The 13,389-nt window shown below is 45.4% G+C and overlaps 1 long non-coding RNA gene across 1 annotated transcript; it reads right to left on the reverse strand.

The window, feature by feature from the left end:
• Window positions 1-3,141: 3,141 nt before the first annotated feature.
• LOC112305834 (uncharacterized) lies at window positions 3,142-4,114 on the reverse strand. The gene is made up of 2 exons (XR_002974864.3): window positions 3,658-4,114; window positions 3,142-3,559 (listed from the first exon to the last, which is right to left on the reverse strand). It is a non-coding gene; the product is annotated as an uncharacterized lncRNA (long non-coding RNA).
• Window positions 4,115-13,389: the final 9,275 nt, after the last annotated feature.

The raw sequence follows: 13,389 nt of genomic DNA on the forward strand, positions 1-13,389 counted from the left end.
AGCGAGATGTCACAGCCTGCCAAGGGCACCAGGCAAACAAGGAGGTTCTGCAGCCTCTCTAGGGTCGATATCTGTCCAGGGCTCCTCCAGACACCTTCCGAAGTGTCGTGGGCCAGCCAAGGGAAGAAGTGACAAGTGTGTGGGAAGTAGCTCTAAATCGTAATGCCGCTCATTTCAGGATGAAAAATGTCTCCCACTGAGTATCCCCACAAACTGTCTCTCCAGGCCACGTTGGTCTCGTGCGTCCACGGCCCCAGAGCCCGCCGTCCTGCACCTCTGTCCGTTCACACCCTTTCAGGGCCCGGCCTCCTCCTCACTCTGTTGCCTGCCCCACTCTGCTTGCACTCAGCCTGCCGTTACATTTGGCCTGTGTCCTCACCATAGGAATGAGAGCATACATCCCTGTATGCTGTGAACAGACCATATAAAAAACTGACCGAGAACTCTTTCTCAATGTCCTTTTCGTTGCTTCAGCTAGTCGTACATTTGGGAATCTGTAAGTTGGGGTTATTGCATGGCCCCATCTCTCCAACACTTGGAGTAAATGTGAGCTGGAAATGATTATTGACTGCAGCGGAAGTATTTAGACTTTAAGATGTTAAGTATCTACCAAATCAGGATAGGTTTGGTGACAGCTTTGGTGACAGCACACAGTACTTTAACACTCTAGATTTTATTCGTTTGTTTCAAAAGAAGCCCAGAGGCAGGTTTTTTCGGGTTGGACTGGCAGCTCTGGGACATTATGTGGGACCCAGCCACCTTCAGTCACTTCTAGGACATGTTCTTCGTCCCTGTGCCATAAGATTCCCAGGCTGGCAGCGAGAGAAGGGGGGGCGTGCCCCTTAACTACACTCTGCAGGGGGCGCCTGGTCACCTCCCTGACACCTCCTTGGCCAGACTGCAGTGAGAAGGCCTTGTGGGTGGGGGAGAAACAGGCACTAAAAATCAGGGAGAAGGGATGTTGGGTTAACAACAGTCTCTGCCACATCTTCAAATGTGCGATTTCCATTAGCAAAGTACAGGCCCCAATATTAGAACTACATTCAGCAGAACTCTAATTCTAGACTATCAACTTATAACTGATTCTGGTCTTTTATTTTTTTTTTTCCCACTTAAGATCCATTACCTATTACCACCCAGGGGTATTTAAATTAACAATCATTCAGAAATGCATTGCAGATTGTAAAAGCCCTGAAAATGTCTCTGTGAATGCGTAGTTAACGCGGATGGTCCCAAAGACTGCTTCTGTCTGGTAGAACCCAGGATAGGTATCTTCCTAAGACGTTGCTGTACATCAGAGTTCGCAAATTTGATCCTCCTTCAAATACATTAGGAAAGTTTGCTATTTAATGAAGTCCACAGTGGGTGGGGAAGGACTTCCGTTTTACGATGTAGATAATCACACTCCAACGCATCTGCATCAGAATTTGAAATGTCCACCCACCAGACTTCCCTCAGTTGGTGCAATCGCACCACTGATTGTAACACACTAAGAGGAAGCCTCTGAAACAAACCCAAACGACAAATCTCCTAATGGGACCGCATTTCCCATTTGAAGCCTCGCCCCAGCCTCTGCCGCGTGGAGATCCCGTTGAGGAAATGGTCACGGGGGTTATGCTGCTTCCCCACCAACTGACTTCAACAGCTGGAGACGTGGGCAGATGCCGAGGGACAGTTTTCTGTGGCCGAACATGAGTCAGGGAGAGAATTCATTATGCAACAGCACACATTTCTCATCTTTCAGATGCCAAATGTTCAAAGCATAAAAATACCTCAGCCGGTCACTCACCAGAGGAAGACTGGCAGTGCTCCATTCATGAGCTCACACCACAGAAGTGACATCACACACTAACCATGAGGGCCTGTGCAGTTTACATCCCATCAACCAAGAAGCTTAAAAGAGACAGCTTCTCCTTGGTGGGGCCTCACCTCTCCCACCAGATCTGGAGTGCTTGCTCGCCTGAGTTTACAGGAACCGCCCAGGAATTTGGAAGAGTTCCACTGAGCTGAAGAGTGAAACATGCCGGGGACAGGGGTTGACCCTCACTGCGTACCCATGAGTAACGAAACTGCCATAGGAAGGGGTGTGGTTTCCAGAAAGTTGACACCAACTGATCACGTTCACTCCACCCACCGACATTTACCTCCAACCCATCAGGAGCAAAGAAAACCACTTCCTCTGTTTTATATTTTTTCCCCTTTGAGTGTTCAGGGAAAGGGGAAAATTATAAAATCAGGAGCCTCCATATCCCCTGAGACATTTAAATGTAAGCTGGACCAAGCCTTACCCATGTATCACAGGCAACAATTTCACCCTGGCAGGGAAGTGGACTAAGTGACTTAATGGGTATTTTCCATCTCTAATTTCCATGATTAAAAGAAAGAGGTTGAGAGGGATACATGTGGAGCCTATTGTGAGTTTGCCAATGAATCCTAATTTAGATCAAAGAGAGTCTATGTGACACTGAACCATAAACACCCTAGTGTGCGTTACTTCAAGGAAGTTGTTAGCGTGTCCCCGATGGCTATTATGTGATACAGTTGCGCTCTAGAGCCTGCGTCCTTTAATTACTAATATAGAAGAAAATCCCATATAAGAGGGAGGAATGTAAATGAGACCTCTGCTCTTTTGAACATTTTATGCATTTGCTAAATTAAAATTTGCTGTGGACTTTGGTTTTTCCTGATCACTGTTGGTAGTGATCATTTGGCTCGTGGGATTAAACCCGACTTTCCAAAAACTATTTCCGATCAGTGTGCGGATTTCAGACGTTTATGTGTGCTTTGCACTGATACTTGGATCATCAGAACCAGACTGGGAGCAGTTTCTTTGAAGTTTTCAAAGGTAAGGAAGAAATCCTCTTTTATTCTCATCTTTCCTCCAGCCCAGCGCTGTTCGGGGCAAGGTGAGGGGCCACAACTGGGAGGAGGGCCAGTGGAGACCAGAGGCCCAGAGGCGCAGCACCACACCCCACGTGTGCAATGCCCCGCACGTGCGTTCAGCTTGTTCAGCTTCTGTGCAGAGAGGACCGTGCTGTAGGGACGGGGGTCTGGATCGCCGAGTGTAACCACACTCGCTGCCGTGGGTTAGACCCCACTGCGTTTTAAAGCACAATGTCAAGGTAAGGACAACCACAAATGTCAACTTGAACAGCACAATTTTAATGGCCCTTCCTTCTCTGGGATTCTCCCGCCTTCAGCTCATGTGTACAAAGGGGATTGATAACAACGTCCACTTAAATTAAGAGCTGAGTGTAGGACCAGGGCCTGCACAAAAGTAAGGATACTGAATAGACAGGATGATTACTGAGGACGTTAACCATTCCGGGAGATCTGCCATGCCCGATACTGCATCTTGTTCAATAAAGCAAACTCTTTCTTTGCCATCTGTCTCACACTACAAAGAGATAATAATAATAAAATCATTGCTTAATGAGTAAACTAAGTAGAGGATAATTCTCTGGTAGATCACATTGACGTTCTTCTCCAAAGGATGCCGTGTTCTCAATGAGGCAGAGAACACAGGGGAGAGTGCGTGACCGTGCACAAACGGGAATGCCTAAAATCAAAAACCAATGCAGCATATGTCAGTATTTAAATCCCCATCAAAGAAACATCCAACTTTTCAGCTGTAACCCAAATATAAATTTTCCTTACCCTGTCAATTAGTAGATTACAAAACTTCTGTAGCAGGAAGACCGTTCTGCCAGCAAAGCCGTAGTGTTTGGAATGGGTCCAGGTCAGACAGATGGTGTGGAAAAGGGGTGCAATGAGACGTTCCCTTTCGGCAGAGTCAACTGCTCTTCCGCGCAGCAGACGTAACCTTTGAAGGGCGGGGCCGTGAGGTGACGTGTGTCTCCGCACAGCTGCAGAAGCATACGCACATCTAGAGGCAGAGAAGCGGTGAGTGTGACAAGCCCAAGGATGGGCTGGCACAAGGGAGGCATTTAGAGAAGAAAAATATGCAAAACATTAAATAATTAGCAACCTTATTCTTTGGCAACTAAAAAGTGCCCCCCCACAACCCTAAGCCAATGGGCACGAAGAATAGAGCCCTCTCTTCTCCAAGTAAGAAATGATTGTTAAATTAGTACGATAGGAAATTTTTGCTGCCTTGGAATGCTGACTCTACCATAAACAGTCAAATGGTATAACCACAAATGGAAGACAAAGGATGGCTGCTATACTATTATTAAATGCCACCTGTACAAGTCACAGTCTGTTTGCAGAACTGGCTCACTCACAAACAGCACCTACTGAGTTGCATAGAAAGCCTGATTCAGAAGTTGATACTTAATGAAGTTACTATGCACAGGAATGATCATATCCCACAGAATATTAAAGGAGAGTTTTAAAATGTAAACACTAATTGATGACTTTTTCAAATGTTTTAAGAACTTAAAATCCCCTTCATTAAGGTCAAAGAAGCCAAGCTACTTCATTAACTTAAATACTTTTAGGTAAAAGTGTCTTCGTTGCTGTCTCTTTTAAATTAATAGTAACCAGCCACCTGTAAGCACCAACAATGCACCTCTTACTTTATATGTGTCAATGTACTTAATCCTCTAGATAACCCTGCAAAATGGAATTGCTCTCATCACTTTAGAGGTAAGAAATTAAAGAGCGGAGCAAGGAACATGGCCAACTCTGGCAGTAACTCAAAGCTCAGCTCTTCCCGTCCCCGGGGTCTGGCTGAAAAGCCTGTGTCTCCTCTCTATGGCAGTGACCCTAAGAGGGAGTGGGCTCCTTGCATATTCCAAGTCCAGCTTGTGTCTTCAAATGGAGAACTACCACCTGATGAAGTGCAGATGAACAGGCCCAATGCAAAAGAGCCAGTGGATTTATGACCTGGCTCCTATTTTAGCAAGTCCCAGGGCCCGGCTCGTGGAACGTGACTGTGCGCCATGAAGCAACGTGGGCCCAAGCAGGAGCTGGAGTGTAGCGTAGGCCGTTCTTCCTGCTGCTGTTCCTGCACGGCCCAGCGATGCTTTCGCCCTGATGACTGTCTCCGCCAAGTGAGAGGCATGCAACATCAGGTGGCCATGGCACTTTTTGCCTTCACAGTGTCCTTCCTCCACCGAATCTGATTCTTTCCCTTCTGTTATTTCTGCACCCACTCACAGAAGTTGGGGGGTAGTGCTCCAACTCCAACTATGTGGAAGAAACAGTGTAAAGAGGAGGTCACTGAGGCTATTATCCTGCTGATGCTAAACTAAATTTTTTTCAGCTTGCTTTAGAAAAAGTAGAGTTTGCCTTCATACAGAGGCTGGGTTTTCTTTGACACGATCTTGATGGAACAAAATAGGAGAGAACTCACATGTCACGATCTGTCTAAATGGTCGCCTATTAAAGAGAATATAGACCTGGCAACACATCTGATGCTACAGAGATTTCAGAGCCAAAGCACAACTGACCCGCCAAGCCTGCCGTGAAATTTTATGACTAGCACCACTGTTTTCACTTCCGAACAACCCATCAGAAAGATGATCCGATGATTAAAACGACAATGAACTTGGTCATCAGTTTAAACGTTTCAATCCAGGCCCCTGCCCTGTATTTAAACCCTGTGAAGAGAAGGAGAAAAAAAAGCACAAAGCCTCAGAGAAGTAACAATCGCCTATTTTAATGTTGGCAACGTATAAGTGACAATTATGTTGTTAATTGATAGTTATTTCAATGAGTTGTCATCCATGTAGATTGTTCAGATTAGCAATGTTGTTTTTGCATGATGATTAAACCACTGAGTAGCTGCATGAAAACTGTTGTGTTCTATGGTAGATACATTCTAAGAACTCAGAGGAGAAAGGACAGACCCCTTTAAAGATACAGAGGACTTTTAAAAGAGGCTGGGAGATGCAAAGTCGCGTTAAAATGTGATTTTTAGCAGAATGCTAGATTAACGAAATGCAATGTTTAACCAAAGAAGTTTCTCTCTCTGTGTAAGTGAAGTATTAATCAGACAGAAGGCAATAAAAGAGGGAGAGATAGTTAGCAGCATGGTTATTGGGTAATCCAAGGAAAATATTAGCCCTGCCTCAAAGGAGGCTAACAGAGCCCCACATCTGCCCCCGGAACTCTCTCTCAAACTCAGAGCTGGTTTCTTTTGAGGGCTAGCGATCAGAGCACGCACAATCCCAAAGAAGTCTGTCCTGAAAGATTTAGGATAAATTTACAGCCCAAGACTAAATAGCAATTGTTAACTGTATGTCTTAAAAATAACAATAACAACAAAGAAACCTCTACCTCTTATTTTTCTGTGGCTTTCCAATCTTGCAAGAACAGATTTAATTTCAAAGTTTTTCTACTGTATAAAAGTTTTCAGCTATAGCCATTTGATTAGTAACATAAAAAACTGACCTCAAAATCTGTGGGTAGCAACTCAAGGCCCAATGGGCCCCCTTCAATCTCACGGGCATTCCTGGCCACAAAGTGGCAGCTGCCCAAATCTTGGGTCATGTGGCTTGTTGAAACGGAACAGAGTTTAAAAGCCATATCACAGTATCTGCATGAATTTGGACCAAAAAATTCAAGTTGTCAAGCTTCTATTTATTTCTTCTTATTAAGCTAACAAGCCTGGCAATAACTCTTGTTAAATTGGAGTGATATTCCTTTAACTATCAACTATACATACACTTTTAAAAATTCCCCTTTTTATGGTCATTCACACCTGTGCAGTATAGGAACATTTCCCCTCTCCACCCCTATGCCTCTCAACACGGACACTACTGTCCCATTCGATGGCACAGGTGGACATGAGTGCCTTTAACATGCCCTGAGTTATTTTCCTTTCTTCTGATACTTGGACTCTAATTTTCCTGTGGAGAAACATCCCTTATATACACCATTCCCTGTGGATTGAGTAGGACGGTCACCCCTCCCAGGCTCAGAGGTGGGCCCATTTCTCAGGCACGACCAGCCAAATTGTCCCAGTCCTCTGGCCACAGCAAAGGGATCAAGGATGAGCACTGACCCCAGTCAGTCCAGTAAGAACACATCTTGGAACTTTTTCTGGAACTTGTAGGAAAGAGAGAGCAGCACTTTCTTCAAGGGTCATTGGAGAATGTAAGCTCAAAGATGCTGGGCCACCACATGGAGAAAGCCTGACCGAGAGAGGCTTACACAGCAAAGCAGATTGAATAAGAAGGGATACTCTCACAGAGGCATAGGCTGGTGATTTGGAGACTATATATCTTCACTGGGGTTGAGCAAATATATAAATATATTGCAGATAAAGAAAGGCAGTTTGCTGTCAGAGAAAGATGTTAAAAATAAGGAAGGAGGGGAGGCTAACAAAACAATCCTGGGATTTTGGATTGGAATTGGAGGTAATAGTATGGATTCCTGTTTTTTAAATATATACCCAGATAGACAGACACAGAAATAAATATAGTTGTGTGTGCGTGCACAGGCTAGTGTATTTCCTTGCCTTGTCTTCTGAGGAGGCCTCGATGTCACAATGCCCCAGTGGTAGTGAGCACACCTACCACCCAGATCTTGGGTTCTAAATATCATCTTCCAATTGAAATCCGCCCAAGCTCCCCTTGCCAAGCCCTGCGTCCTGGAGGGGGCTGCCTCTCCCAGAGCCGTGCCTTTCTCTAACTGTTGCAAATGTTTTGCAGTGACAGCCCTGCATCAAAGTAATTTTCAAGCCTATTTCACCTATGGAAGGACAAGAGCGTGCTGACACTTCCTGGTCACACAATCTTCCACTTTGCGGAACGTGACAAGGGACCTCGTTGCCTTCTTTCTCAACTATGCACCCAGGCCACTGTCACCCCAGTCACCCTCCTGACACTCAGGCTTGTTTTGCAGGAGGCAGGAGGGAGAGGACAGGAGGCTGTCGCTGAACTTCGTAGCAGTTACCAGATTATTTTCAGTGGTAGGGCTACTGGAGTGAAGTCTCCACTGGACACCAGGTATGTGCTGACCTGTTGTCCAGGGTGGTCAGAGGAGAGGGGCAATGGGGGAGGCTTCCCTTCTACCAGAATCCTAGTCAATGAAAATCGAAAACAAAACATCTTTATCCTATCTCCTGCTACGTTATTTACTGCAAACAATGCTAGAGACAAAGTTAGAGAAATCGCTGTGCCCTGCAAGTTACTTCTCCCTGCTGCTTTCAGAATGGCATGACTTTGCAGGACGGCTTCTAACATTTTGACAACAGAAAGTGACAAATCAGTACATTCTCTTTCTCTTTAGGGCACTATGGAGAGGCTCAGAGAAAATCCCATCTGGCCTTAGAGTATCTTATCTGATGAAGATAATGAGCAAATGCTCCTTTGGGTTTTGCCCAAACTCTTTTCTGCAGCTTTTTCTCTGGCCATTGGGCAAAGCTGAGGCTTACTTTGGACCAGTGAGCTGCCAAAATTGCTGCCACCTCCACAGAGCACCATGCACCCTTGATGAGCCCAGACTGGGGCCCAAATTCCACTTGTAACAGGAGATTGTCACTGGTATTTATTTCCTCGGGCTTTTCTTTCAGTCTCCCAATCAATGACATGATGCAGGTACTGAGTGTAGAAGAGGCAGCCACCTAGGAGCTTTTAATTTGGAACACTATCTGCCATTAAGTTTTCCCTCCCAAAAGCCGGCTCCTGCCCCAGATATTTGCATAGGGTCAAGCTGTGGTGTCTCTAAATGGCCCTGCTAAATGCAAGCAGGATACGTGGAAGGATAGAACATTAGTAGCCCTCTCCTCAGTCATGCAATGAATATTTAGTATTTAGTGTCTGCCTGCTATACTATATTTAACCAGGTCTCCGCTGGGCCCAGAGAAAACAGCGAAGTCTCCTGTCTAATTGGCCTTTCTTATCTGATTCTTTTTCATCTTCACCTCTTGTCACTCCTCCAGGAAGCCTTCCCTGAGGCCCATCTCGGGTTGAAATGACCTTCTCCTATTCCCCTGTGATGTTCGGGGCATTCCCCTATGACACCTGGCACTGAAAGGGAACTCCCCGCTCCCAGGATCTAAAATAGGGGTGAAGGTTAGTTTATACCTCAAAATCTCCTTTCATTTTCATTTCAATTGTAAAAGATCACACACACACACACACACACACACACACCCTTAAAACATCATTCTTAAGCACTACTCAAAGGAGGGAAAAATTGGTATTCATTGCACAAAATCTGGAAAAAATAGTCTATATTGCTCATAATGGCAAGTGTGGTTGTGGGTCATGAATCCGGTCTAAATCTCTAAAATCCATAAAAGTAGTTACAGCTTGTTCATAAAACACCTCTTGCGAGACTCTGCATGAGAAACTTTAGAAGGTAATGAACATCAGATAATGGGGAGAGCTAATTAACTCTGGCAGAGACCTGAGAGGCTCTGCGTTACTACGGTGATTAGGCACGTCGCGAACGCTGCACCCCTAGACACGCGCCTTCTTCACCCCGGTTCCCAGTGCCCGTGAGCGGAAGAACGGGACTCGCTGCCACCAGGCTCACACAGCCCAGGTTTTATGTTCTGAGTTTCACCATGTACGTTCCTCTGTCTTCCTACACATTTTTGGGTTACCGAATAGAAGGATTTTGATGAATAGAGCTTATAATTGAGAATTGAGACTGTTGAAGGGTCCAAGTCCCATGTTCAAAATCTGAAATCAAAACCAGGCCTATAAATCACAGTGAAAGATGTAACAAGCAAGTGAAACCAGAGGGGAGAAAAACTATCACACAGGCTAAGAAAACACTTTTATGTCTAGCTTATCTCAAGTGCTGAAATCACAGGATCTTGGATTCAGAAAGCCCTTTTTATTCTTTCTCTGCCTTGTATTATGTTTTAAATCCATGATCATTCCCAGCTTTCCCAGGCCCATTAGCCACTTTGTACCGTGGTATTTACTATCAGCTCGAGCTCCTGACAAAAGCAGAGGCAACTTCCCAGCATGGAGGAGCATTTGCTAAGTACTGACAAATACCATTTGCGCATCCCTACATGGAGCTAATGTTGACGTGATAAAATAAAATAAGATTACTGAGTATCTGGGCTTCATAATGACCCACTTGATTTCACAAAATAGTTCCAAGGAAGGTAGGGAAATCCACAAATTACCAACTGTCGAAAGCATATTGAGAGGCATCGTGGCACCTGTGAAGTTATTAGGTTAATCTACGGAAACTTTGCTTTCTCTGGATTTTCCCTCCCCAGTGTTTGGTTCGATATTTACTCTGTTGACAGCACCCTTTAATGCCTAAGAACTGTTTTAATAATCTTGAAACAGGAAAGATAATTGGCATATATTTGTAACAAAAGGTGTAGAGATATTGAAGCTGCAATTATATATCACAATGAAGGATGTAATTCGATGTCCTAAAAGACAGCTTCCCTGGAAACATGTGAGGGTGACTTGAGCATGTTTGGGGACACAGCAATTTGGTAGTTGGAAAGTAATTTAGGCAGCAAGCAATGTGGTCGACTCACCCACACAGCAAACCACAGAGCAGATATAATTAAAAGGGGGAATGGAAAATACTGTGGGTTTAACTAAAAAAACTGGGTAGGGACTTTTCCTGACTGACTATAACCTTCTCTCGTTACGAACATCAGCATAAAGAAGTATATTGATGCAAAGACCATGAAACGGTGGCAGAGCACATTTTACCCAAGACGTTCCGGGTAACACCAGAGCATAATCCAAGGTCTTCAAACAATAAGGTTGGAATAACTAGATCATATTTTACTATCACACACCACCAATGCTACACTCAAAAGTAGGAGGATTGGTTGTTTTTCTTGTGTTAAGGTCGGGTTCCCCAAGGAGAGGTAGCGAGGTGGGGTGAGAGCATGGGAACCAAGAGGGTCGTGGCGCCGGGAGCCAGGCACATGGGGTGGGCCGGCGGAGCCCGACAGCGATCGGACTGTGCAGACGCGCAGAGCAGTTCTTTGCTTTGAGCTCAGGCTCACTACTGCCATCAATTCATATATCTCTCTGAGATGGGAAGTGAGAATAAATCCTACTCGGTGGGCCCCATCTGCTCTGTGAGGCACAGTAAGCCTTCCCAATGGACGTTTTGCCAGCTGGGGCTGCCGCTCGCCTGGCACAGGGAAAACGAAACAGAAGCACCTCGGGAAGGACAGAACGCAGGGCCCTCTGAATCATCAGGCACGGTGCCTAGGTTCGCAACAGGTTTAGGCGCCCATGAAACTATTTTTAATTTCTCTTAAAATCAGAATAATTAATCCAGCAATTCCACTCCTAGGGGGGGGTGTGTGTGTGTGTGTGTGTGCATTATCCAAGATCATTGAAACATTCAAAAATACTTGTACACAAACACAACAGCCCTCTTGACGGCATCAAAAATGCCATTAGGGGCTGTATGTGTACGTGGATTACCCATGCAGTACAACATTACTCAGCCATAAAAAGGAAAGGAGTACTGACACGTGCTACAGTATGGATGAACCTCAAGACATTACGCTGAGTGAAAGAAGCCAGTCATAAAAGGCCATACAGTGTATGATTCCACTTACGTAACATGTCCAGAATAAGTAAATTTAGAGAAGCAGAAAGCAGATTAATGTTTCTCAGAGACTGGAAGAAGGGGGTGACGGAGAGCAACTGCTTAACTGGTCCAGGGTGTCCTTTTCCGGTGATATTTGTAAATGTTGAATAGACAGAAGTGGTGGGTGCACAACATTATGACTGCATTAATGCCACTGAACTGCTCACTTTGAAATGGTCAATTTTGCCAAGGCTGGTGTGGCTCAGTCGGTTGGACGTCGTCCCGCAAACCAAAGGGTCACAGGTTCAATTCCTGGTTCGGGCACATGCAGGAGGCAACCGATCAATGTTTCTCTCCATTTCTAACCTCTCTTCCCCTCTCTCTGGAATCAAAGAAAATAAATTTTTTAAATGGGTAATTCTATGTATGTGAATTCTACCTTGACAGAAAAAAGAAAAAACAATGAATTCAACCTAGATTATATTAACCTTTGTACCAATATAGTCATAAAATAGAATTTTTAAAACATTTAGGAAGGGGCCCATAAGGCCAAAGTGCCAGAGCCCACAAAAGTCGCAATACAGCCACAACAGAATACACCAAGCCCACAGGCAGGGTGGAAGGAACAGGAGACACCCGAGGGTGTGAGAGAAGGCGGCGTGGCTGAGGAGCAGCACGTGCGGGTGACTCATCCGAGGGGCTGCCAGCCAGCCAGGGACCGGCCAGACCTCCGCAAAGACTCAGTGAGCTGTCTAAAGTGCCAGTAGAGTCTTAAGAAAATTAAGATTTTTAAAAGATCACTCTGGGTTGCTGTGTGGAGAGTGGATTAGTAGGGGGTTCAATACAAGGGGTTATGGGCAGCCCCAACTAGAGGACGTTGCTGTTGAGGCTGCTGACAGGGACGTAGAGGGAGCCATGGCCTTCGAGACACTTGGCCTACCAACAGAGCCCATGCAGGGGATGGGAAGGAGGAGGCTGCCAAGGGTGATTTCCACTTTTCTGGCATGAGTATTTACTAATACTATTTAATATGATGACACTATTTATTAAGGTAAATACTGGTTTGGGCGCAGACATTCAGAAATTAGGCTTGGAACACACACAATCTGAAGCCCCTGTGAAACAGCCAATAGAGGGGCCAAATAGGTAGCTCAATATCTTGGCTGCCACCCAAGTGAGGAATGGAGAGAAAACTTAGCAGCTTTCCATGTCTGGAGTAAAAGGCAATTCCCAGAATGAATGAGGTCATACATTCTTTGCATTAAAAAAAAAAAGTAAAGTGAGAAATCAGCTCAGGATCAAGCCTTGAGAAAATGTGACATGTAAGCGTCAGGCATGAGAAGAAAAGCTGGTGAAGGAGAGAGAGGAGAAGTGGAAAGAGGCAGAAGGAAAGTCAGAGGGGTCATGGCGGGCGTGAAAAGTCAGTGCTTCAAGGAGGGAACAGCCAGCTGACCGGAACACTCGTGAAGTCAAGCAGGATGTGAATGTTTAAATGTTACAAGGTTTAGCGACACGGAGGTCGTCCTTGAGCTTTTCAAGAGCATCTTTAGGGGAGTGATGCGGCAGAAGCCATGACTTTCCAGTTATCGTAGAGCAGACTGGGTGAGAGTGAACTGAAGTAGAAGAGGAAGTGCAGTGTGGCCAGCTCTCTGGAGAAGCTAATTGTGAAGGTGAGGAGTGGGCGAAAGTGAGACAAGCCAACCCCGACCTCACTCAACCTAGCTGCTGGTCCATCTCGCAAGAGGGAAATTAAGGCAGAAGAAGCATTGCCAAAAACAAAGGAGTTAGCAACCTAGTGCCCTTGATCTTAGACACCAGTGACGAGCATGACCCACGCCCTTCTGAAGCTGGAGGACTGTCTAGCAACTTGAAAGAAGCCACAGCGTGATCCTGTTCATTTTATGACTGTTTGCAAAGGCCTAGTTTTCTCTGCCCTTGCAG

The sequence above is a fragment of the Desmodus rotundus genome, chromosome 2 (assembly GCF_022682495.2).
Source record: "Desmodus rotundus isolate HL8 chromosome 2, HLdesRot8A.1, whole genome shotgun sequence".
Taxonomy (NCBI): domain Eukaryota; kingdom Metazoa; phylum Chordata; class Mammalia; order Chiroptera; family Phyllostomidae; genus Desmodus; species Desmodus rotundus.